Consider the following 25,148-nt stretch of genomic DNA (forward strand, 5'->3'; position numbering starts at 1 on the left):
AATAGAACATAGAACACAAAACATAGAATGCCCACCCCAACTCACGTCCTGACCAACCTAAAACAGAGACATACAAAAGGAACTAAGGTCAGGACGTGACACTGGTATTCCTGTCATGTATTGTCATGTTGTGTCTTTCTGTCCTTTCCTTTCACCCTGTCTCCCTCTGCTGGTCGTACTAGGTTACCGTTTCTGTCCCTCTTTCCCCCAGCTGTTCCTTGTCTTCTCTGACTACCTCATTCACCCCTTTTCCCACCTGTTCCCTTTTTCCCTCTGATTAGGTCCCTATATCTCTCTCTGTTTCTGCTCCTGTCTTTGTCGGATTCTCGTTTGTGTTACTCATGCCTGAACCAGACTATCGTCGTGTTTACTGCAACCTTGTCCTGTCCTGTCGGAATCTGCCTGTTCAGCTAACCTTGTCCTGTCCTGTCGGAATCTGCCTGTTCAGCTAACCTTGTCCTGTCCTGTCGGAATCTGCCTGTTCATCTAACCTTGTCCTGTCCTGTCGGAATCTGCCTGTCCATCTGAGCCTACGTGTGTTTCGTCATTAAAGAAACTCTGTTTTGTTAATTCGCTTTTGGGTCCTCATTCACGCACCTGACAATTCCCTTATTCATTTTACATATATAGTATACATAAAGGTCTCCCAAGTGGCGCAGCGGTCTAAGGCAGTCCATCACAGTGCAAGAGGTGTCGCTACAGTCCCTGGTTCGATTCCAGGCTGTATCACATCCGACTGTGATTGGGAGTCCCATAGGGTGGTGCACAATTGGTCCAGCGTCATCTGAGTTTGGCTAGGGTAGGCTGTCATTGTAAATAAGAATTTGTTCTTAACTGACTTGCCATGTTAAATAAAGGTTAAAAAAATACAGTCCTGTCAGAAAGTATTCATACCCCTTGTCTTATTTCACATTTTGTTGCGTAACAGCATGATTTCAAAATGAATAAAGTATTATACAAATTTCACCCATCTACACACAATACTCCACAATGACATAGTGAAAACATGTTTTTGAAATTGTATACATTTCTTGGAAATGAATTACAAAAATATCACACCCATGAGTCAATACATGTTAAAATTACCTTTGGCAACGATTACAGCTGTGATTACTTCTGGGTAAGTCTTTAAGCACATTTCTACACCTTGACTTATTTAGGCTTGCCATAACCAGTGGTGGAAAAAAATACTTAATTGTCATATTGTCACGACTCCTACTAAAGGTGGTCTCCTCTTCCTGTTCGGGTGGCGCTCGGCGGTCGTCGTGACCGGTCTACTAGCTGCCACCGATCCCTTTTCCTTTTCTGTTTGTTTTGTCTTATTAGTTACACCTGTTTCTTGTTTAGGTTTGTTTAGACTTGTTTAGTCCTGGTTTCGGGCGATCATGTATGTGAGCCCAGTAGCTTGGCGCGTACCATTGTCCTGTGCGTAAATAAAGCACTATTTCTGTACCTTCTTCCTCCTGCACCTGACTCCGCACCCACTGCCTAAGAGCATTACAGAAGCCTGCACCTCCAGAATGGAGTCAGCAGGAGCAGTGGCCACCCCCCTTCCATCAATGGAGGAACGCGTCCTCCACCATACCACCATCCTCCATCGGATTGGATCTGCGATGGACCAGATGATGGAGAGAACGGACCGATGGGAGAGAAGTGGTCTCCCCATTTCACCTTCGGCTCCTCCGAGTCAATCTACTCCTCCGGCGGCGTCCGGCTCCAGCGCACTTCGTCTTGCGCCCCCGAGGGAGTACGATGGAGCGGCGGCTGGGTGCCAGGGGTTTTTACTCCAGCTCGAGCTGTACCTGGCTACCATGAGGCCGACTCCCTCGGGGTAGGAGAGTGTGAGCATCCTTCTCTCCTGCCTGACGGGTCGAGCTCTGGAGTAGACCAACACTGTCTGAAATGGCCCAGACTCGGCGAGGGAGCACTATCCAGAGTTCACCCGCCTTTTCCGGGCCGTATTCGACCACCCTCCGGAGGGCCGAGCGGCGGGTGAGCGACTATTCCACCTGAGGCAGGAGACGAGGAGCGAGCAGGACTTTGCGTTGGAGCTCCGGACCTTGGCCGCTGGGGCCGGTTGGAACGACAGGGCCCTGATCGACCACTACTGGTGCAGCCTCCGGGAGGACGTCCGCAGGGAGCTAGCGTGTCGGGAAGCCACTCTCTCCCTCAACGAACTTATAGACATGTCAATACGGCTGGACAATCTGCTAGCTGCCCGTGGGCGTTCAGAAAGGGTCCTGTCAGTTCCTCCCATTCCTATGGAGTTAGGGGGGGCCGCTTCGAGGGGTACCGAAGGAGGAGGCTCCTCCTGCACCAGCTGTGGTCGGAGAGGACACACTGCCGACCGGTGCTGGAGGAGCCCGTCTGGGAGTCGAGAGGGCAGGCAGAACACTTATCGGTCACTCCAGGTGAGTCAGCATCAAACTCATGACCCCTGTTGGTCACATGTTTATAATGATTTTTCTCCCTCTTCCCAGCATAAGGAGCTAGTCGATTCAGGCGCAGCTGGGAATTTTATGGATCGCGGACTCGCCCATAAGCTGGGAATTCCGCTGGTTCCAATAGATCCCCCCTTCCCCGTGCACTCCTTAGATAGCCGACCATTAGGGTCAGGGCTGGTTAGGAAGGCCACGTTTCCACTGGACATGTTAACGCAGGGGGATCATAGGGTGCGGATTAGCCTCTTCCTTATTGATTCACCTGCGTTTCCAGTGGTGCTGGGGGTTCCCAATCCCAGGATTTTGTGGATACAGGGGGTTCTCCAGGGGTGGTCAGAGGAGTGTTCAGGTAGGTGTATGGGAGTTTCCATCAGTGCCACGTCGGTGGAGAGTCCAGACCAGGTTTCCACTGTGCGCATTCCCTCTGAGTATGCCGATTTGGCTATCGCCTTCTGTAAGAAGAGGGTGACTAAATTACCACCTCATCGACAGGGGGATTGTGCGATAAACCTCCAGGTAAACGCTGCGCTTCCCAGGAGTCACGTGTACCCGCTATGGAGACATATGTCACGGAATCTCTGGGACGGGGTACATTTGGCCCTCCATTTCACCCGTCTCCTTGAGTTTATTTTTTGTGAAGAAAAAGGAGGGAGGTCTGGGTCCGTGCATTGATTATAGAGGTCTCAATTCCATCACAATGGGGTTTTAGTTACTCACTACCTCTCATCCCTACAGGGGTGGAATCATTTCACGGAGCGTGGTTTTTCACGAAACTGGACCTCAGGAGCGCGTATACGCTGGTGCGTATTCGGGAGGGAGACGAGTGAAAAACCATGTTTAGTACCACATTGGGCCATTATGAGTACCTCGTCATGCCGTATGGGTTAAAGAATGCTCCAGCCGTCTTTCAATCCTTTGTAGATGAGATTCTCAGGGACCTGCACGGGCAGTGCGTGGTTGTATATATCGATGATATCCTGATCTATTCCGCCACACGCGCTGCGCATGTGTCTCTGGTGCGCAAGGTGCTTGGTAGACTGCTGGAGCATGACCTATACGTCAAGGCTGAAAAGTTTGTGTTCTCCAAACGAACTGTCTCCTTCCTGGGTTATCACATTTCCACCTCGGGGGTGGTGATGGAGTGTGACCGCGTTAAGGCTGTGCGTAATTGGCTGACTCCAACCATGGTGAACCGGAGGTTTTTCTGGGGTTTTGGCCAGGTAGCGGCCCCCATTACCTCACTGCTGAAGGGGGGGCCAGTGCGTTTACGGTGGTCGGCAGAGGCTGACAGAGCCTTCAATCGGTTGAAGGCGCTGTTCACTGATGCGCCCGTGTTTGCGCACTCGGACCCCTCTTTAGCGTTCATAGTGGAGGTGGACGCGTCCGATTCAGCTGAGGTCTGGAACTTAAGGAATGATTTGTACCAAATACAATGCTCTTAGTTTTAGAGATGTTCAGGACCAGTTTATTACTGGCCACCCATTCCAAAACAGACTGCAACTCCTTGTTAAGAGTTTCAGTGACTTCACTAGCTATGGTGCTTATGCATATACTGTATGGTTGAATCATCAGCATACATGGACACACATGCTTTTTTTAATGCCAGTGGCAGGTCATTGGTAAAAATAGAAAATAATATAGGGCCTAGAGAGCTGCCCTGCGGTACACCACACTTTACATGTTTAACATTAGAGAAGCTTCCATTACAGAAGACCCTTTAAGTTCTATTAGATAGATAGCTCTTAATCCACGATACGGCAGAGGTTGAAAAGCCATGACAGATATGTTTTTCAGGTTATGGTCAATAATATCAAAGGCTGCACTGAAATCTAACAGCACAGCACCCACAATCTTCTTATTATCAATGTCTTTCAAACAATCATCAGTAATTTGTGTCAGTGCAATACATGTTGAGTGCCCTTCTCTATAAGCATGCTGAAAGTCTGTTGTTGATTTGTTTACAGAGAAATAGCTTTGTATTTAGTCAAACACATTTTTTTCTAACAGTTTGCTAAGAGCTGGCAGCAAGCTTATAGGTCTGTTGTTAGAACCAGTAAAGGCCGCTTTACCGCTCTTGGGTAGCGTAATTACTTTGGCTTCCCTCCAAACCTCAGGACAAAGACTTTCCTCTAGGCTCAGATTAAAAATATGACAGATAGGAGGGGCTATAGAGTCAGCTACCATCCTCAGTAGCTTTCCATCTAAGTTGTCAATGCCAGGTTTGTGATTATTGATCAATAACAATCATTTTCCCACCTCTCCCACACTAACTTTACAAAAATTCAAGCTTACAATGCTTTCTTTCATTATTTGTTTTTTTTATGCGTGAATACAATTGCTCACTGTTCATTGTTGGCATTTCCTGCCTACGTTTGCCCACTTTGCCAATGAAATAATCCTTAAAATAATTGGCAACATCAAATGGTTTCGTGATGAATAGGCCACCTAATTTGATAAAAGACAGAGTTGAATTTGTCTTTCTACCCATAATTTCATTTAAAGTACTCCAACATTTTATTCCATCATTCTTTATATCATTGATCTTGGCTTCATAATACAGTTTCTTCTTCTTTTTGTTAAGTTTAGTCACAAAATTTCTGCATGTTTATCAATAATTGGAAGAAGCATTTTCATAAATTCATCATGTGTCGTCAGGATGCTCCTCATTAATCAGACCAACAAATATGTCTAACATCATCCACATAAATGTCACAGAAAAATATTTTGTATGATCTCTTATACACTATTTTAGGCCCAGCTGTTGAAACTTTGGCTTTCCTGGATATAGCCACTATATTGTGATCACTGCATCCAATGGGTACGGATACAGCTTTAGAACAAAGTTCTACAGTATTAGCAAAAATATGATCGATACATGTGGATGATCTTGTTCTTGTAGTGTATTTAAACACCCTGGTAGGTTGATTAATACCCTGAACCTGACTACAGGCACTGGTTACAGTAAGTAGCTTCCTCTTGAGAGGACAGCTTGATGAAAACCTGTCAATATTCAGGTCCCCAAGAAAGTAGATCTCTCGGTTTACATCACATACCCGATCAAGCACTGGACAGATATTACTTAGATACTGACTGTTCGCACTTGGGGGCCTATAGCAACACCTCAAAAGAAAACGCTTTTAGTCCTCAACTGGCAGCTTCGTTAAATAGTACCCACAAAACACCAGTCTCAACGTCAACAGTGAAGAGGCGACGCCGGGATGCTAGCCTTCTAGGAATCGCCTCTTCACTGTTGATGTTGAGACTGGTGTTTTGCGAGTACTATTTAATGAAGCTGCCAGTTGAGGACTTGTGAGGCGTCTGTTTCTAAAACTAGACACTCTAATGTACTTGTCCTCTTGCTCAGTTGTGCACTGGGGCCTCCCACTCCTCATTCTATTCTGGTTAGAGCCAGTTTGTGCTGTTCTATGAAGGGAGTAGCACACAGAGTTGTGTGAGATCTTCTGTTTCTTGGCAATTTCTCGCATGGAATAGCCTTCATTTCTCAGAACAAGAATATGCTGATGAGTTCTAGAAGAAAGTGATTTGTTTCTGGACATGTTTCTTTGAGCATATAATCGAGCCCACGAATGCTGATGCTCCAGATACTCAACTTGTCTTAAGAAGGCCATTTTTATTGCTTCTTTAATCAGGACAACGGTTTTCAGCTGTGCTAACATAATTGCAAAAGAGTTTTCTAATGACCAATTTGCCTTTTTTAATGATAACCTTGGATTAGTTAACACAACGTGCCATTGGAACACAGGAGTGATGGTTGCTGATAATGGGCCTCTGTAAGCATATGTAGATATTCCATAAAAAATCTGCCATTTCCAGCTACAATAGTCATTTACAACCTTAACCATGTCAATTCAAATCACGTGACAAAGTTGATTTGTCACGTGCGCCGAATACAACAGGTGTAAAATACTTACTTACAGGCTCTAACCAATAGTGTGGAGAAAAAAAGAAAAAAAAGTATGTGTGTGTGTGTGTGTGTGTGTGTGTGTGTGTGTGTGTGTAGGTAAGTAAAGAAAAGACATATGAAAATAAGAGTAGCAAGGCTATATACAGACACCGGTTGGTCAGGCTTGTTGAGGTGGTATGCACATGTGGGAATGGTTAAAGTGACTATGCATATATGAAGAACAGAGAGTAGCAATAGCGTAAAAAGAGGGGTTTGCGGGTGGTGGGACACAATGCAGACAGCCCAGTTAGCCAATGTGAGGTAGTATGTACATGAATGTATAGTTAAAGTGACTATGCATATAAGATGAACAGAGAGTAGCAGCAGCGTAAAAGAGGGTGGTTGGGGGGGAACACAATGCAAATAGTTTGGGTAACCATTGGTTACCTGTTCAGGAGTCTTATGGTTTGGGGGTAAAAACTGTTGAGAAGCCTTTTTGTCCTAGACTTGGCACTCCGGTAACGCTTGACATGCGGTAGTAGAGAGGACAGTCTATGACTGGGGTGGCTGGGGTCTTTGACAATTTTCAGGCCCTTCCTCTGACACCGCCTGGTGTAGAGGTCCTGGATGGCAGGAAGCTTTGCCCTAGTGATGTACTGGGCCGTACACACTACCCTCTGAAAAGCCTTGCGGTCGGAGGCCGAGCAATTGCCTTACCAGGCAGTGATGCAACCGGGCAGGATGCTCTCGATGTTGCAGCTGTAGAACCTTTTGAGGATCTCAGGGCCCATGCCAAATCCTTTTAGTTTCCTGATGGGGAATAGGCTTTGTCGTGCCCTCTTCACAACTGTATGCTTGGACCATTCTAGTTTGTTGCGGACACCAAGGAATTTGAAGCTCTCAACCTGCTCCACTAAAGCACCGTCGATGAGAATGGGGACGTGCTCGGTGCTCCTTTTCCTGTAGTCCATAATCATCTCCTTAGTCTTGGTTACGTTGAGGGATAGGTTGTTATTCTGGCACCACCCGGCCAGGTCTCTGACCTCCTTCCCTATAGGCTGTCTCATCGTTTTCGGTGATCAGGCCTACCACTGTTGTGTCGTCAGAAAACGTAATGATGGTGTTGGAGTCGTGCCAGGCCATGCAGTCGTGGGTGAACAGGGCGTACAGGAGGGGACTGAGCACGCACGCCTGTGGAGCTTCAGTGTTGAGGATCAGCGTGGCAGATGTGTTGCTACCTACCCTCACCACCTGGGGGCGGCCCGTCAGGAAGTCCAGGATCCAGTTGCAGAGGGAGGTGTTTAGTCCCAGGTTCCTTAGCTTAGCATTGAGCTTTGAGGATACTATGGTGTTGAACGCTGAGCTGTAGTCAATGAATAGCATTATCACATAGGTGTTCCTGTTGTCCAAGTGGGAAAGGGCAGTGTGGAGTGCAATGGAGATTGCATCATCTCTGGATCTGTTTGGGCGGTATGCAAATTGGAGTGTGTCTAGGGTTTCTGGGATAATGGTGTTGATTTGAGCCATTACCAGCCTTTCAAAGTACTTCATGGCTACGGACGTGAGTGCCACGGGTCTGTAGTCATTTAGGCAGGTTGCCTTGGTGTTCTTGGGCACAGGGACTATGGTGGTCTGCTTGAAGCATGTTGGTATTACAGACTCAATCAGGGACATGTTGAAAATGTCAGTGAAGACACCTGCCAGTTGGTCAGCACATGCCCGGAGCACACATCCTGGAAATCCATCTGGCCCCGCAGCCTTGTGAATGTTGACCTGTTTAAAGGTCTTACTCACGTCGGCTACGGAGAGCGTGATCACACAGTCGTCAGGAACAGCTGATGCTCTCATGCATGCCTCAGTGTTGCTTGCCTTGAAGCGAGCATAGAAGTGATTTAGCTCATCTGGTAGGCTCGTGTCACTGGGCAGCTCGCGACTGTGCTTCGACTCAGGGTTAGAGTCCCGCACCTTGAAAGCAGCAGCTCTACCCTTTAGCTCAGTGCGAATGTTGCCTGTAATCCATGGCTTCTGGTTGGGGTATGTACGTACAGTCACTGTGGGGACGACGTCCTCAATGCACTTATTGATAAAGCCAGTGACTGATGTGGTGTATCAGGTGTTCCAGTCTGTGATAGCAAAACAGTCCTGTAGTTTAGCATCTGACCATTTTTTTTATAGACCGAGTCACTGGTGCTTCCTGCTTAAGTTTTTGCTTGTAAGCAGGAATCAGGAGGATAGAGTTGTGGTCAGATTGACCAAATGGAGGGCAAGGGAGAGCTCTGTACGCATCTCTGTGTGTGGAGTACAGGTGATCTAGAATTTATTTCCCTCTGGTTGCACATTTAACATGTAGATAGAAATTTGGTAGAACTGATTTAAGTTTCCCTGCATTAAAGTCTCCGGCCACTAGGAGCGCCGCCTCTGGGTGAGTGGTTTCCTGTTTGCTTATTTCCTTATACAGCTGACTGAGTGCGGTCTTAGTGCCGGCATCTGTCTGTGGTGGTAAATAAACAGCCAAGAAAAGTATAGTTAAGAACTCTCTTGTCAAGTAGTATGGGCTGCACTTTATCATAATATACTCTACTTCAGGCGAGCAAAATCTAGAGACTTCCTTAGATTTCGTGCACCAGCTGATGTTTACAAATATGCACAGAACGCTCCCCCTCGTTTTACCAGAGTGTGCTGTTCTATCCTGCTGGTGCAGCGTGTATCCCGCTAGCTGAATATCCATGTCTTCTTTCAGCCACGATTCCGTGAAACATAGGATATTTCAGTTTTTGATGTCCCGTTGGTAGGATATTCGTGATTGTACCTCGTCTAGTTTATTGTCCAATGATTGCACGTTGGCGAGTAATTTGACGGTAGCGGCAGCTTTCCTAGTTGTCTTCTGCGGGTCCGGACGAGTTATGCGGCTCTTCTTCCTCTACGTTGCTTCCTTTTTGCGAATAATTGGGATGTTTGCCGTGTGGGGTGTTTGGAGAATATCGTGTGAGTCCTACTTGCTGTTGTTGTTGAAGATAGTAGACCAAAACGGAGAAATCCACCGTGTTCGTGAGAGTCTCCCCTTTCCATAGTGGAGTCATATTATTTTGTAGCCCAAACGGTTTGGATGCTACAGACAGAAGTTGGTACATTGATGGGTCGTTGAGCAAAACGTAGAACACCATGGTGTTCATGAGTCTCATCTTTCCATGGAGTGGTCATCTTAGGCCTATCTGTTCGCACGCTACAAACGTTTTCATGAGTAGAACGATTTTCCTGGTCTGACTAACAGACATAGATGCAGAAGGCCGGCCTAGGAGGATGTGATGGATTGAGACACAGCCCATATAAAAAAAAACAGATGTATCTAGCTTAAACAGATGGATTTTGATGGGGATTTTTTTATTATGTGTGTCAATCGGCTCATAATGTCTGTAATAGAATTGTGTGTAACAGTGATAACACCTAGTAAAACTGAAATAACTTAAAACAAAATATAAATATCCATGAACAAACTTATTATACCTTATCAGACACATTTTCACTTGCTGAACACACACTAACAAAAACAAATGTAGACAGTAATAAATGCATTTCTTTATCTTCCCCAATTCTTTCTTTTTTTTTTTTTACAATGGTGGGGGAGTACCAAGATGGAGGCGTGGTGGCTTCAAAACAGTTAGTCATTTAGTGTATATATAAGTCATTGAAAATAACCCCTGAGAATGTAGAGACCTGAAGAAATTCAACAATTACGTCAATTTACTGTCTGGGAGGACGTGTAGATTAATATACACTGTAAGTTCATAACACGTCCTTTTGCCTGATTCCACTCCCCGACCTTCAGATTCTACACTGTCATAATGCACCATACATATAGAAGAATCCCTCAGGCCCTGAGTGCAGTGCCTTCAATCTCGTTACCCAACACCCACATGCAGGCTTGTAGACCTGTATTAGCCAACACATTGATGCCCTTCCCTGACTGTGATCTTAGTCCTGTCTATGGATGCATACGTCCTGGGGATAATTAGAATGCTGCCTACCCAGCACCCCCTCTGGTGATGCTGGCTCTCTCATTAATGTGACAATACTATGGCCACTTCAGCCCATGAGTGCTCATGAGTCACAGAGATTATCTAATCACCAACACAATTACATCAGAAAATTATAAATAGCCATATTCATAGCATAACACTCAACAGACTGAATTGAATTTCAATCCAACACAGATTGATTAGCCATACCTGTGCACCGCAATATACTTTGAAAGGCAATTTACCCAAAGATTTTGTGGAGGTCATGTTCACTGTCTAAACAGAGCTTTGAACCAAGCCCAACTGGAGTGACAAAATACCAGCTCAATGGATCAATGATCTTGACCTGATGATAATCTGTCAGATGACAGCTAGGCAGGCTTCTCATATTCCACCATATCAATGATTTTCACCCTCATCTATCCATTTAATTATGACCAAGTGTATCTTGTTAAGCTGGAGCTTGTCACTATCATGTCATGTACTGATTAAATGGAGCGTGGTTTTAGCATATGCACTCTCTCTCTCCTTGCTTTTTGAATCCTTAGCTCATTTACAGTCACTTAAAACCCCCCTAGAGTCTTTTGAAAAACCGGTGTGTCAATCTACCTGAACCATTGAATGAGTAGGTGTGTTCAAACTTTTCACTATATAAGTCTTATTTTAGATAATAGTCTTATTTTAGTTGAACCTAACCTACGGTATGTTGTAGGGTCAAACTACATCTCCCTAAACATTGAGATCTGAAAGCATGCTCCCAGGGATTTACAATCTATATTACATACACAACACAGCTATTAAAAGAGAATCAAATTCAGTTTGAACTTGAATTGAATTCAAGGCCATTTTTGATACTTATTATTTACGTTAACTCTTTCTCTTCTTACAGTGTAACACTATTTCTTATAGTTTATTTATTTTATAATGATTTTGCTTTATGTCGTCACTTTTGCTTTACTTCTTCTTCTTGTCCTAATTCTGAGTCCTTGTGTTTAGATTATTATTAGAGTCTCCACACCTAGAGAGGAGAGAAGTCCTCAAACTATGTTTTCTCAAAATATGATGTATGACCATCTGCTTTCCCAATGAGTTTACTAAGAAATGAGACCCTATTCTCCTCTGGTAAAGATAATCACTTCTATCAGTCTCTTTCTCGTTTGTGTTTTTGTTTGTATGGCGGTAGATGGAGTTGGAGAGAGTGTGTGTGAGAGAGAGCGAGAGAGAGAGAGAGAGAGAGAGAGAGAGAAAGAGAGAGCGAAAAGGGTCTGGAGAGGTGGGAGAGGCTGGCAGCTAGCTATCGCCACCTCACGCCCGCCCGCAGACTCCCACTGAAGAATGGAAAACAAACTAAAGGGCAACAGGCGATAAAAGCAAACCCAATCCTCCAGTCACAAGGGTTTCCCTCTGCAATGCAGTCCCCACATGGAATGTCATTACTGCATGAGGTGGTAAATAGCACGTTGAAAATAGATATCTAAGTCTACACTTTTTTACATATTACCACTGGAGTGTGCAACCATTCCTAGCTACCAAACTCATATGACATTAAGAGACGGAGAAGAGGGACAGAGAGACAATGAGAGGGATGGAGGGAAGCATGGAGGGAGAAAGCAAGGGAATAAGAGAGAGAGAGAGTGACAGAGATAAAGAGAAAGATAAGGAGAGAAAAGAGGGAGGGAGGGAGGGAGGGAGGGAGGGAGGGAGGGAGGGAGGGAGGGAGGGAGGGAGGGAGATAGAGCTCAGTTAGAACTCAAAATGCTCATATGTTTTTTTCTTCTCCTCATTAAACCTGTTGCTATGACACTGGTTAAAGAGACAGGTGAGGTAATTTGTTGGCTTGCCATTGAACACATTCTACATCATCACATTATTTTAGCACAATTTTAGCACAATGTGTTCAAGGAATACATGTATTCTGATGTTTATGATATACAAGTAATTCACTCTAACAAGCCAACAACAACAACAACAAGCTAATGCCAGTGTTATAATTAAGCAATAAGGCCCAAGGGGGTGTGGTATATGGCAATTATTCCACTGCTCTGGGCTGTTCTTATGCATGATGCACCTGGGAGTGCCTGGATACAGCCCTTCGATGTGGTATATTGCCCATAACCACAAATCCCTGGGGTGCCTTATTGCTATTATAAACTGGTTACCAATGTAATTAGAGCAGTAAAAATAAATGTTTTGTCATACCTGTGGTATACGGGTTGATATAGGGGTTGATACTATATCACGACTGTCAGCCAATCAGCATTCAGGGCTAGAACAACCCGGTTGATAACGTGTTTAATAATATGGAGTTTTCTTTCACTACTGAGTACTGTATGTGCTGTACTTTATTTATATTTTGGTCAGATCACAACAAACTGTACTTTACAGCCAAGTGCCTAGAGTGATTTGTTTGGACTCACAAGGGGTTAGATCCTCACTTGACTGTTAAATATTGCATACCGATAAACCGCCTCTGGCTTAGTTAAATGAGTGGCTGTGGTTAACACATGGATATCGGTGTGAACATAACTCCACTCTGCACACACACACACACACACACACGCACACACACACACACACACACATACAATCACCCAATCATAAGTAATCAAACACTGTCCTGACCTGGCCCTGTGTGTCAAAGACAAAGGTGGAATTCACATTTGGTTTCCTCGCTCAAACCTTAACCAAAGGTCCAGTACCCAGAGGATCCCATGAATACACAAGTTTAAACATCATGTCAGAGACTTAGAGTTTGAAAGATAATAATGATATACTTTCCATGATACAGAAGTCAGTGTAAATGATAATACACTTACTGTCTGGGCTGACCTCTCAGTGAGGTCTGGAGGATAAAAAGGGTTTTGGCCAGGCTCAGATGAATCTCTAAAATTTGCCTGTTGTCCAAAGTTAATCCATCACCATACAGGGGAATGAGAGCATAGTCTGCAGGCAGAAACATTTTCATTTGGCGATGGTTGCAACATTGTTTTAATGTATTCAGGGCTTTATGGGGTAAATCTTCCTCTAAGCTTTAGCCATGCGACAAGGCTATTTCTTGGTTTTAAGGAATTACAGTAAAAGCTCTGTCATCTGACATTCAAGATGATTACATTTTGACAAGCCAACTCGATAGATCACCCACTCACATTATTTAAAGAATCTGCCTTAAATTGAGTAAGGTTGTGTGGCCACAAATTCAATTAGTCTTTGTGTCTGTGGATGTATGAAGTGTCATCTGTGAGCTTAAGCTTGTCACAACCTGATTAATGTCAAATGTGCAGCATAAGCAAACGCTTTAGTTTAGGTACCTATGACAGGAGAGTTATTGAGAGTCATCATCATTATCATCCTCATCATCATCATGTAAGTTATAATAGTGTTTCCCAATGTTTCCCAGTGTGGGAAGTGTGTTGTTCTGCCTGGGAACAAACCAATTTGGGTTGAATACCACCCATGAGTACTGCTACCCTGTACTCTAATCTACAGTACAGTAACCTGGTATAACATGCACTTCCTAATCACTTTTGTTTTCTCACGCTGAAGTTGACGCAAATGAAAATGTAATGTAATGTACTCATTACCATAATTCACTCATTGCCATAATTCACTCATTACCATAATTCACTCATTACCATAATTCACTCATTGCCATAATTCACTCATTACCATAATTCACTCATTACCATAATTCACTCATTGCCATAATTCACTCATTGCCATAATTCACTCATTGCCATAATTCCTTCATTGCCATAATTCACTCATTACCATAATTCACTCATTGGCATAATTCACTCATTGCCATAATTCCTTCATTGCCATAATTCACTCATTACCATAATTCACTCATTGCCTCAATCCAGAATATGCCCTTAACCTTCTCGCCACTCTCTGGTGCCATTGAAAAGCTGTCACCTTACAACGGTCAGTTAGATAAGCAACCATCTATTTTTCTTTCAAGTGAAAGCAATCCTATAAGGAATCCCCAAATAACCAGAGATCTAATCCAGATGCGAGACATGAAATATGGATTGGGTTTACCAGTTCAGTTGTCAGTCTGTCATATAACCCAAAGGAGAAATAGTCCACAGAGTTAACCCCAAAATATAAGTAGGCCTAAGAAATAACCTTCCAGACTTTGGTTCTTGGAAGTCAATAGTTCACAAAAGATAAATTATTTTGATAAAAAAATAAATACAAGTATTTGAGTAAGTGTACTTGTGTGATGTGAGAACTTTTAAACTAGAAATACTTTCTTGTCACCAAACATGCAGACACACACGGGCATTTCCATGTAAAAAGCCCCATGAGCAATAACATGTAAAGTTTATTGGAGCACATCAGATTTGGTGTCAAATGAAAGCTAAGAGCTTTGTGAAATGAAGACATCATTTTATAAAATGTTCACCAAATGACACCAAATTTGGTATGCCAGTTGTGACTTAAATCGGCATAGCTTTAAAATATTTTCTAATTTCACTTCCTCCTGAAGAGGCAGGATAATGAAAGTTCACAGACATAACAAGTAAAGTTTGACCTACCAATTAGTAAGTGTTTTTACTGATAACAATTTGGTTTATAGTTACCAAATCGGTAAAAGAAATACCAAAAATCTGTAACAGAATGACTGCAACTGAATTGGCTACAATGGGATTTCATAGTAGTCACAAACCACACTTGGGTCACTTGCTACTGCCCTCAATTCCAGTGGAATATGGGTATGTTCAGCTGATAACTGTTTTCTTTCTCTTTCTGTCGCATGAGTGTGAAAACAATCTGGACAACCTTTCCCTCTCTCTCTCTCCTTGTCTTTTTTTCTCTCTCCAATTAATGTCACCTCTCCCTGCTATTACTGAAACCTACCCATGAGCCCCATCTACAGTATTTCCATGTCCTGTACCCAGCCCTCTGACCTACTGAGCACCGACCGACACTGGACGTTCATGGATGTTGAAAAGGAGTTGAAATACATTCTGTCCAAATCTAAAAATTCATAGACCTCTGTTTCACAAGTTTGGACAGCAAATTAGAGTACTGAAATATACTGTACTGTACTATACTGTACTGTACTATACTGTACTTTACTGAACTCTACTCGACTGTACACTACTGTGCTGTACTGTGATGTCCAAACTTGTGAAACATAGACATCTATAATTGGTACAGATTTGGTCCGGACCAACCAAATTTGGTCTTGTTTGGGGGCTGAGCTCGTTAGAATAATAACGGAAACATGTAAAGGAGGATATAACATTTTTCTACCTTTGTGTAAATATTTACAATATATCACCATGAAGAGAATGACATTCATGATTATGCATTTCTGTATAGAACAGATCAAGGATCCATGTACACATCATAATAATTGTTGGCAAATGCAGTGCATTCGGAAAGTATTCAGACCCCCTGACTTTTTCCATATTTTGTTACATTACAGCCTTATTCTAAAATATTGTTTTTTAAATCCTCATCAATCTACACATAATACCCCATAATGAAAAGGAGAAAAAAGGTTTGAAGACATTTTAGCAAATTTATAAAAATAAAAAACAGAAATAACTTATTTACGTAAGTATCCAGACCCTATACTATGAGACTCAAAATAGTGCTCAGGTGCATCCTGTTTCCATTGATCATCCTTGAGATGTTTCTACTTGATTGGAGTCCACCTGTAATAAATTCAATTGATTGGACATTATTTGGAAAGGCACACACATGTTTATATAAGGTCCCACAGTTGACAATGCACGTCAGAGCAAAAACCAAGCCATGAGGTTGAAGGAATTGTCCGTAGAGCTCCGAGACAGGATTCTGTCGAGGGACAGGTCTGGGGAAGAGTACCAAAAAATATACACAGCATTGAAGGTCCCAAAGAACACAGTGACCTCCATCATTCTTAAATTAAAGATATTTGGAACCAACAAGACTCTTCCTAGTGCTGGCGGCCCGGCCAAACTAAGCAATTGGGGGAGAAGGGCCTTGGTCAGGGAGGTGACCAAGAACCCGATAATCACTCTGACAGAGCTACAGAGTTCCTCTGTGGAAATGGGAGAACCTTCCAGAAGGACAACCATCTCCGTAAAAGGCAGATAACAGCCCACTTGGAATTTGACAAAAGGCACCTAAAGGACTCTCAGACAATGAGAAACAAGATTATTTGGTCTGATGAATCCAAGATTGAACTCTTTGGCCTGAATGCCAAGCATCACATCTGGAGGAAACCTTCTTATAGTGATGCATGGAGGTGGCAGCATCATGCTGTGGGGATGTTTTTCAGCGGCAGGGACTGGGAGACTAGTCAGAGAGATCCTTCATGAAAACCTGTTCCAGAGCGCTCGGGACCTCAGACTGGGGTGAAGGTTCACCTTCCAACAGGACAATGATCCTAAGCACACAAACCAAGACAACGCAGGAATGGCTTCGGACAAATCTCTGAATGTCCTTAAGCCCGAACTTGAACCTGATTGATCATCTCTGAAGAGACCTGAAAATAGCTGTGCAGCGACACTCCCCATCCAACCAGAGCTTGAGAGAATCTGCAGAGAAGAATGGGAGGACTCCCCAAATAAAGGTGTTTGAAGCTTGTAGCGTCATAACCAAGAAGACTCAATGCTGTAATCGCTGCCAAGGGTGCTTCAACAGAATGTAGGGTAAAGGGTCTGAATACTTAAGTAAATGTTATATTTAATTTTTGTTATTATTTTCTAAAACATTTGCAGCATTTCGAAAGAACAGTTTTTGCGTTGTCATTTTAGGGTATTGTGTGTATATTGATGAGAGAGAACAAAAGGGGTCTGAATACTTTTCGAATGCACTGTAGATTGTCTGGACCAATATATAAATATGAAAACATCATCTAAATAATTCCACACACTCTCTCTCTCACACACACACACACACACACACACACACACACACACACACACACACAAACACACACACACACACACACACACACACACACACACACACACACACACCTCGAGTATATGCACTACAATCAAATTCAATCATTTCACTGGGTATTCAAATCTAAATAATTGTCTGGGCCAATATATGCTGAAATAAATATAAACACAACATGCAATGCAACAGCGTGTGTGGATTTCTTTGGGATATTGTTTTTATATATACTTGTCTAGACCAGGGGTCTCCAACCCTGTTTCTGGGGAGATACCCTCCTGTAAGTTTTCACTCCAACCCCAGTTGTAACTACCCTGGTTCAGTTTATCAACCAGCTAATTATTAGAATCAATCGTGCTAGATTAGGGTTGGAGTGAAAACCTACAGGATGGTAGCTCTCCAGGAACAGGGTTGGAGAGCACTGGTCCAGATAATTATTGAGATTTGAACATGTTTAAGATCTGAGAAATAGAAAAAAAAACTGATAAAATTACTCCATTGAATGTGCTTCTCCTATATATACTCTAGGGGTTTGTCTGAGAGAGAGAGCGTGTGTGGATTCATTTAGATATTGATCCGGACAATCTATATACCAATAATTATTGACTGAATTCATGAAATTTGTAAAAAAACAGTAACCCCACGTGTCCAAAGACTAAATATAGTACAATATTAAAAACTCACATGGTCGACAATAGGTCTTCAGATTTGTCCATCAGTAATCTCAGAGAACAAGTTTACTAAAGGGAATTATACATTTCCGTTGTGGACATGAATGGGTTAATCCACTTCACTTAGTTAAATAATCTAAATATATTTTTTCAAACTCAAGGTGTCATATAATCTCAATTCCGAGTAGTTATGGTCACATAAAAAACTGAGGGAGATTTTACCGTCATTCAGTTACCAAACGTCACATCTGCACTGTTCTACGAGTAATTGTGTTTTTGTAACATGTTAAAAATAGTCCCTGTGCATAGAGTCAATGTTTTTTGTTTGTCATACTTTTAAAGTGAAAAATGTCAGAATCATTCTGTTACCATGGAATTTCCCATGCCTACTTCCTATTTATCTCAAACCAGGAAGTGACTATTGGTGTAGCTAGGGAATGACCAGGGTTGAGCCTACAGCCTGTGCACAACTCAAGGAACCATGGGACCTTGTGGGTTAGAATCTTTGGTATGTGTCGGATACATATATGGGTAGATAAAAGTGCAGTAACATAGGTGCAGATAAAAAAAAATAACACAGGCCTGGATTCAGTCAAAATGACCTCAGATATTTATATTTACACAATCATGCCTGTCTACAAAGATGTCTCATTCTGTGAAGTGAGCATGTGTTTTGATGAATGTGTTTGTAGATCTAGAAGAGCGTGACCTCACATTCTGCAAATGGATTCAACTTGCAGCTACCATTCAGTGACAAGTCAATCATAATCAATTTTAAATAAATGTCATTTTCTGAGTGATTGAATTTGATTCTGCTCCCGTATGACTCCCCCACTGCCACCACCCCACCACCACGGTCATGATGTCATCAGAGCCATCATAAGAGCCATGTGGATCACTCAGACACACAAACACACATACACACACATCATGAGAGGATCACCCAGACGTCTTTAATTGTCATCTGTCTCACACTTGATGAGGAACAGGTCCTAATGAGACCAATCAGAGCCATGTCAGGACGAGCAGTCTAGACAGAGTAACGGAACAACGCTAGGAGCTAGCTTTTGATCCCTAATTAACAACATGAGTCACTTAGACCCCTCACACACTGCTCCCACCTGCTCTCTCACACTGCTCTCTCACACTGGTCTTTCATACTGCTCTCTCACACTGCTCTCTCACACTGCTCTCTCACACTGGTCTTTCATACTGCTCTCTCACACTGCTCTCTCACACTGGTCTTTCATACTGCTCTCTCACACTGGTCTCTCACACTGCTCTCTCACACTGGTCTCTCACACTGGTCTCTGCATCCGGACTGATTTGACTATCCATATTTCTTTGAGAGCTCTCAGTTCAACATTCAATAATTGGTTTGATTTTGAAGTGAGGTGTCCATTCAGTTTGTTTTAATAATATACTGTAACTGTGACCCCATTGGCATGTATTGCTTTGTGTTTGTAAGTGATATATTATAATTAGCAGCACAGTTATTTGTAGAGTGTGTTGTTCTTTTTCCAGACTGTGAGAGCAAACTGTAACCACTTGCTCAATGGGGCTTTGATTATTCTATCCGGCATGAGACTTTGACCTCGATAAGCTGACTCATTGTCCTCTGCATGGCCTCAGACCACGGCCAAACCAATAAGATATGAATTACATCAAAGTCAACGCATTCACATTATTAACAGTAAAAGGCGCTGCATGGTCAATCCGATTTCTGCATTTGCCGTGCAGCATTTACTGTGATACGGCCTCCGCAAAAGTCAGGGAATTCATATTTTTTATTTAACCTTTATTTAACTAGGGTTCGCACAGCAGTGCAGAGCTGTTGTGAAGGAAGTTGTCAAGGAAGTGAGTTTTTGTTTATTCTGGACCTCCTGCCCTCACCTACCATCAACCAATCATGTCAATGCATAGCTATAAAGAGCCTTGCTCATTGTTACACAATTTGAGAGGCTCACAGTGATGTGGTACGGAGCTCAATTTGTCCTCTGTGTGCCTCCGGAGGCTCGGCAATTGCGTCACACCATCCATACGGCACCTCCGACCACATTATTATAAATTGTCTCTTAGTCGACCCAAAACTGCTTAAATACAATTAAAATCAAAATACTCCTTTTGGACATGTGATTGTTACAAACGGTAAATAAACGGTTTAACATTCAATTAAAGTCAGTTGGGAATCTGCGTGTAATAGTTTTCTGGCCAGAGTAAAATTATAACACAAGCCTTTATTCTTTCTGTTTATGCATTTTGTGTTTTGCAACAGAAAATGTAATTAAATGTCAAGCCCCACCAGTAGCCTGTCCACAGTCCATCGTACATTAAACTGCAACAATGGACACTACTATTCTTTAACAAGTTTATACCTCTGAGCCTGAACAGTCCATCACAAACATCATAGTCGATAACAAATATAATACAAAATAAATACAAAATAAATACAAAACTTTGACTAATGCATTCCTGCATTCCTTTAAGTAATAGATTGGCTAACAGAAAAAAGGATTTTGGAAAAAGGATAGCCCTCACAGCTGATATAGCATATGATTCAGTCTGTAAATAATAGACAATGTTATACTGACATGTTAATGAAGATGTATGTGGTTCCTCAGTCTTAGTCCTATGTTAGGTAGATTATGGATAGAATCATTTTACTGTAGTTCCATCTGATCAAGCCTGATCAGGCCTTTGGTGAAGGTTGATCTCTGGAGACGAAAGTGTAACAGATATGACAGGTCTCGACACTTTGTATGAGATTACCTCAAAATGGTGGCCGGTCGCTGCACCTGTAATGTGACATGAGGAGCCATAAGAGGGAGAGAGGGAGGGAGGGGGAAAGAGAGAAAGAGTGTGAGAGTGAGGGATGCATATTTTGTCTTTATCTCGTTGTTTCGCTTCGCCCGGACCTCTTTGGTTTCTCATTTCCCTCTTTGTATTTCACGACACACAATTAGAGCTGGGGGATAGAGTGATTCAATATCACACCCATCTCACTCCAAGACGGTTTTATTTCTACTGCAGCAAAGTTAAGCACAGAATGTATGTCTTCTTTAGCATAATACCACCAATGGTATTTAATAAATCATCTATACGTTATCTAAATCACCTCATCCTGACCCCTAGCCCCACACTGTAGAAAAAAGTAAAAAAGATTTATAGTTATCTTGTGGGAAAAATGGTTCAAGTACAGTGTGTGAAACTTAACACATTTAGTTTGACTTCTCATTACTCTATATGGTGTTGCATCAGACCAAGTCCAACTCTTTTCGCCCAGTTTTCCTCGCCATGACATTTTGCTGTGAAATTAATGAGACAGGTCTGGAGGAGAGCGCCTAGTGCTGAGAGCAGCAACCTGGCAGAGCCTACCCTCCAGGGCCATGGCTAGGCTTGATTCATATTTACCCATGTGAATTATTCCGCTCCTGTTTTATTAGATCAAGCTTAAAGTTGGCTGGACACCCGCAGCGTGTTATAGCCATTATGGTTAGAAAATAAAAGATTTTGTGTCAAATGGGGGTGAACAATGGATGGGATGGTCTGTGAAACTCAAACGGTTTATTTGTTGTTGTTTATTGCCAAGTTAATTCTCACAAAGTCATTAGTCAGATGCCACGTTCACGTGCTAGTCGGAACTAGAAAACCCGAACATTTCCGACTTGCCAATTGGTTGTAGTTATATACAAGCTGAGTTCAATCAGTATTTTGTAGTTTCCTGGTTCCAGACTAGCACTTAAAAACGGTTTTAGATCGTTTTTGTTTGTTTTGTTTAGTTTTTTTACAGCTCATCATCTTATTTTTGTTTCACATACATTTCATTGTTATTATTTGCTTGATATTTTCTGTGTACTAGAACCTGTAATCCCACTTATGTGTGAAAAAATAAAGAAGGCATTTATTAGTTAATTAGACTATACTAGAAAGTACTGTATCGTAGAGCTGAAGTGCTCACAGTGGGTATACTCACTGGCACTCTAAAAAACAGTGTAGTTGCACTAGAATTTACAGTGGAACTCCTATGCACATTTAGAATGTATCTACAAATGGACATTGGAGATGTTTGCTGTCTTTCTCACCAGAATGATTTTTCTTCTTCCAAATTCATAAAGCCAAACTGTTTCAGTTCCTCCCTCCCTTCATCCGTCCTCGCTCTGTTTGAGGTCCCTATCACCTGTCATCATCTGATATTTGTGTCACCGGTGATTACTCAGGGGGAACGTTTGAATATCTAGCTAATACATATCTTATTGTTATGACTTGTGATATTCACAGTGGGCTGCACTGTGAAGCATTGGAGTTGATATATTTGAACAGAAGAAAGATGCTGAAGCCTTGATGGAGAAACGCGTGGAGGAACTCAACAGCGTACTTCCTCTGAACTGGTTCAGTCACTCTCTCTACATGTCGCCTTGGGTGTGGCCGTGACACCCTCCCATCCCTCTATCCTCCTAACTAGCAGAGAACAAGTCAGTAATAGATTAGAGGTCAGATAACTCAGATGTTTTATTTCATGTGTCTGAAGCACTGGGAGAGTAAAGGAGACAGTATAGTGTATATGGTTCTGTATGCTGTCTTATATGTCTGAAGAGGAGGTGTGTGTATGCACGTGCATGCGTGCCTGTGTGTGTTTGAGTGCATGTGCACAGGATTTGAGGGGACTGGATGTGTTTGAGGCTGCAGAGGAGTCTGTGTGGAGGAAACCCATTGTAACAGCAGTCCAAAGCAGTTTACAGTCCTCCCTTAATGGAGAAGCTCTGTCTTTCATCATTTAAGCAAAATTCTCTGGCATCGGCCCGAAACAGCAGTTGTCCATTTAAGGGTATGCATATGGGCTAATTAAGTGGCCCTCTTTGGTTTCTTAAAGGATGCTCCACAGTAGTGGGTGCATGTGAGTAGTTTATATGTATTTTGTGTTAGCGGCTGGCTTGGTGGCACCTTTTTGATGCAAACCGTAAGAGCAGTGTTGTGTTCGAGACCACCTAAAGCAAGACTGATTCAAGACCAAGACTGGAGAAAATCGAGTCCGAGTCAAGAACAAGGCGGGAGGGGGGGCGAGACCGAGTCAAGACCGAGACCGGGAGGGGGACAAGGGGTCTGAGATCAGTCAAGACCGAGACCAGAAAAGTGTGAGTCCAATTCAAGACCATGATTGTAATTTTGTCAAATCACCACCAGAATAAGCGTTCAAAATGTCCAATATATCTGTGTTCATATATCAGAACAACATATAGATTCTTTAGACATTCAGAATAGTGAAAGAATGCATGCTCAGAGAAAATACAGCCACTCTACAATTTTTACTAACCCAAACATAATGGGGAACAATATAATAATAATTATAAATGTATTATTATTTTCAATTATGTTCAGATTTAGTCTCTTCAGTTTTGTTGGAATGGAAAGAGAAACCAATATCCAATCAGGATTTTTCTTTGCTGGTCTCTGGGGAGATAAATCTAGCTAGCTAATCAGCCATCAGAAGCTAGATAAAGGCATCTGCCATGCAACTGTATTAGGGCAATATTTTTGAGTGACAGTGGAATAAACCAATCACATTTTGACTTAATGAGTGGGACCATTTTTCTGCCTTGAAGGTCAACAGGTCACTGCGCAATAGCGAGCAGTAGTTTTTCAATAAGAGCTACATTAGGCCTTTATACAAACAAGCCATTTGCCACACGGGCCTGCCATCATTCACTTTGAACTTGGCTATGTGTTTAGAGGCAGTTGCAATAGCTTTAGATCAATAGAACGCATTCACCAAAAGCCACAAAATACACCTGAATGGATTTCTGCAAATATGTAAACACAATGGGAGTCCTCTTACATTTGGGAACTTTACAGTCCTATTGATCAAACAACCGTGAAGAGGTAGGCTCTATCTCCCACAGTTATGTACATCGGCAACAACTAGATCAACAACTAGCGCTAGACAGAGTAAGATGAGCTAAAATCTAGTGAAGGAACATTACATAAAAACTCTCAAACTTTTTCAGCTAGTTGGCGGTCAAAATTGCACTGATAAACGATGGGGAATTGTAGCCTCCTCGTCCTTCTGTAGCTTGCCTGCCAATGCATGCATGTCCCAACCAAGCACCCAATCTAACTGGCTAAAGTTGGCTAGCTTGCTAGCTAGCTACTTCCAGACACAAATGATAGAACACCTCACTCAACACCTGGACATTTTACTTGCAGTAGCAGAGCTGGTAAGGCTGTTCACATGTTATCTAGAGCGTTCTTGACTAATTATGACTTTTAAAAAAAATCTTAACTGACACGGTCATATTCAGCTTGTGTCGCACGATCTTAAATTCATCAGTTGTTCTGCGCTCTGGCTCTGGCACACTCAGACGAGAGTGCTCTGAAATCAGAGTAGATAGCCAGAGTGAATTTTGCAAATGCAAGAGATATGCTAACTGGATAACAGTCATTTTTGCTAGCCAACCAAATGACACGTGCATTTCTAGCTATGTATAGCCCCCGGAAAACTCCTCCATTGGCATGACATGACATACACCTAGCTGCTAGATGGCTAGCTAGCTATCTAGCTAACGTTAGGCTCTGTGTTATTAGCTTTCTAACATAAATAGATGCGCTAGCCTATTAGCCACGTTATGACTAACTTATACTCATTGCCCTTGCTAGTTTTATTGCATTGACATTCCCAGCCTTAGATAAATTTGCCCGATTTTGTCCAGAATAGTGAGTCATTGAAACTGAAACAGTGCATCCCGAATGGAGGCAGCAAACGATGTACCAGGCCAGCTGTGATTTACAACCTGATAGCAAAAATGTTGTAGCATAAACTCGGAATTTGATATTATTGACTGATATTATGATTATGATTGTCTCTTTGTTTCTTATCTGCAAAGTAGATAAAATGCTGTCAGTTCCACTTTAAATTTTAGGCCAATGGTTACTTGTGTGCTAAATATGGTATGTTTTTGCTAGGGAAGTAATAGTTGTACATTTCGATTGGGAAATGCTTATAGGTTGTGTTTTTGTATTCTTATGATACTTGCTTATTATGTCCGAGTTTGTGGACTACTTATTCTTTAACATCATGATGTGTTTGACGGCTATCTTTCCATCGGTGGGTATACTCAAATGTTGCCCAAAAGTTCCCAAATGGCCTGCCCGGCAACGGATAGGCACCCTGTGTGAAAAATCCTATGTTTTCCTATAGATTTTTTCAGATTTTAACTCT

The sequence above is a fragment of the Oncorhynchus mykiss genome, chromosome 11 (assembly GCF_057628025.1).
Source record: "Oncorhynchus mykiss isolate SJ-2025 chromosome 11, ASM5762802v1, whole genome shotgun sequence".
Taxonomy (NCBI): Eukaryota; Metazoa; Chordata; class Actinopteri; order Salmoniformes; family Salmonidae; genus Oncorhynchus; species Oncorhynchus mykiss.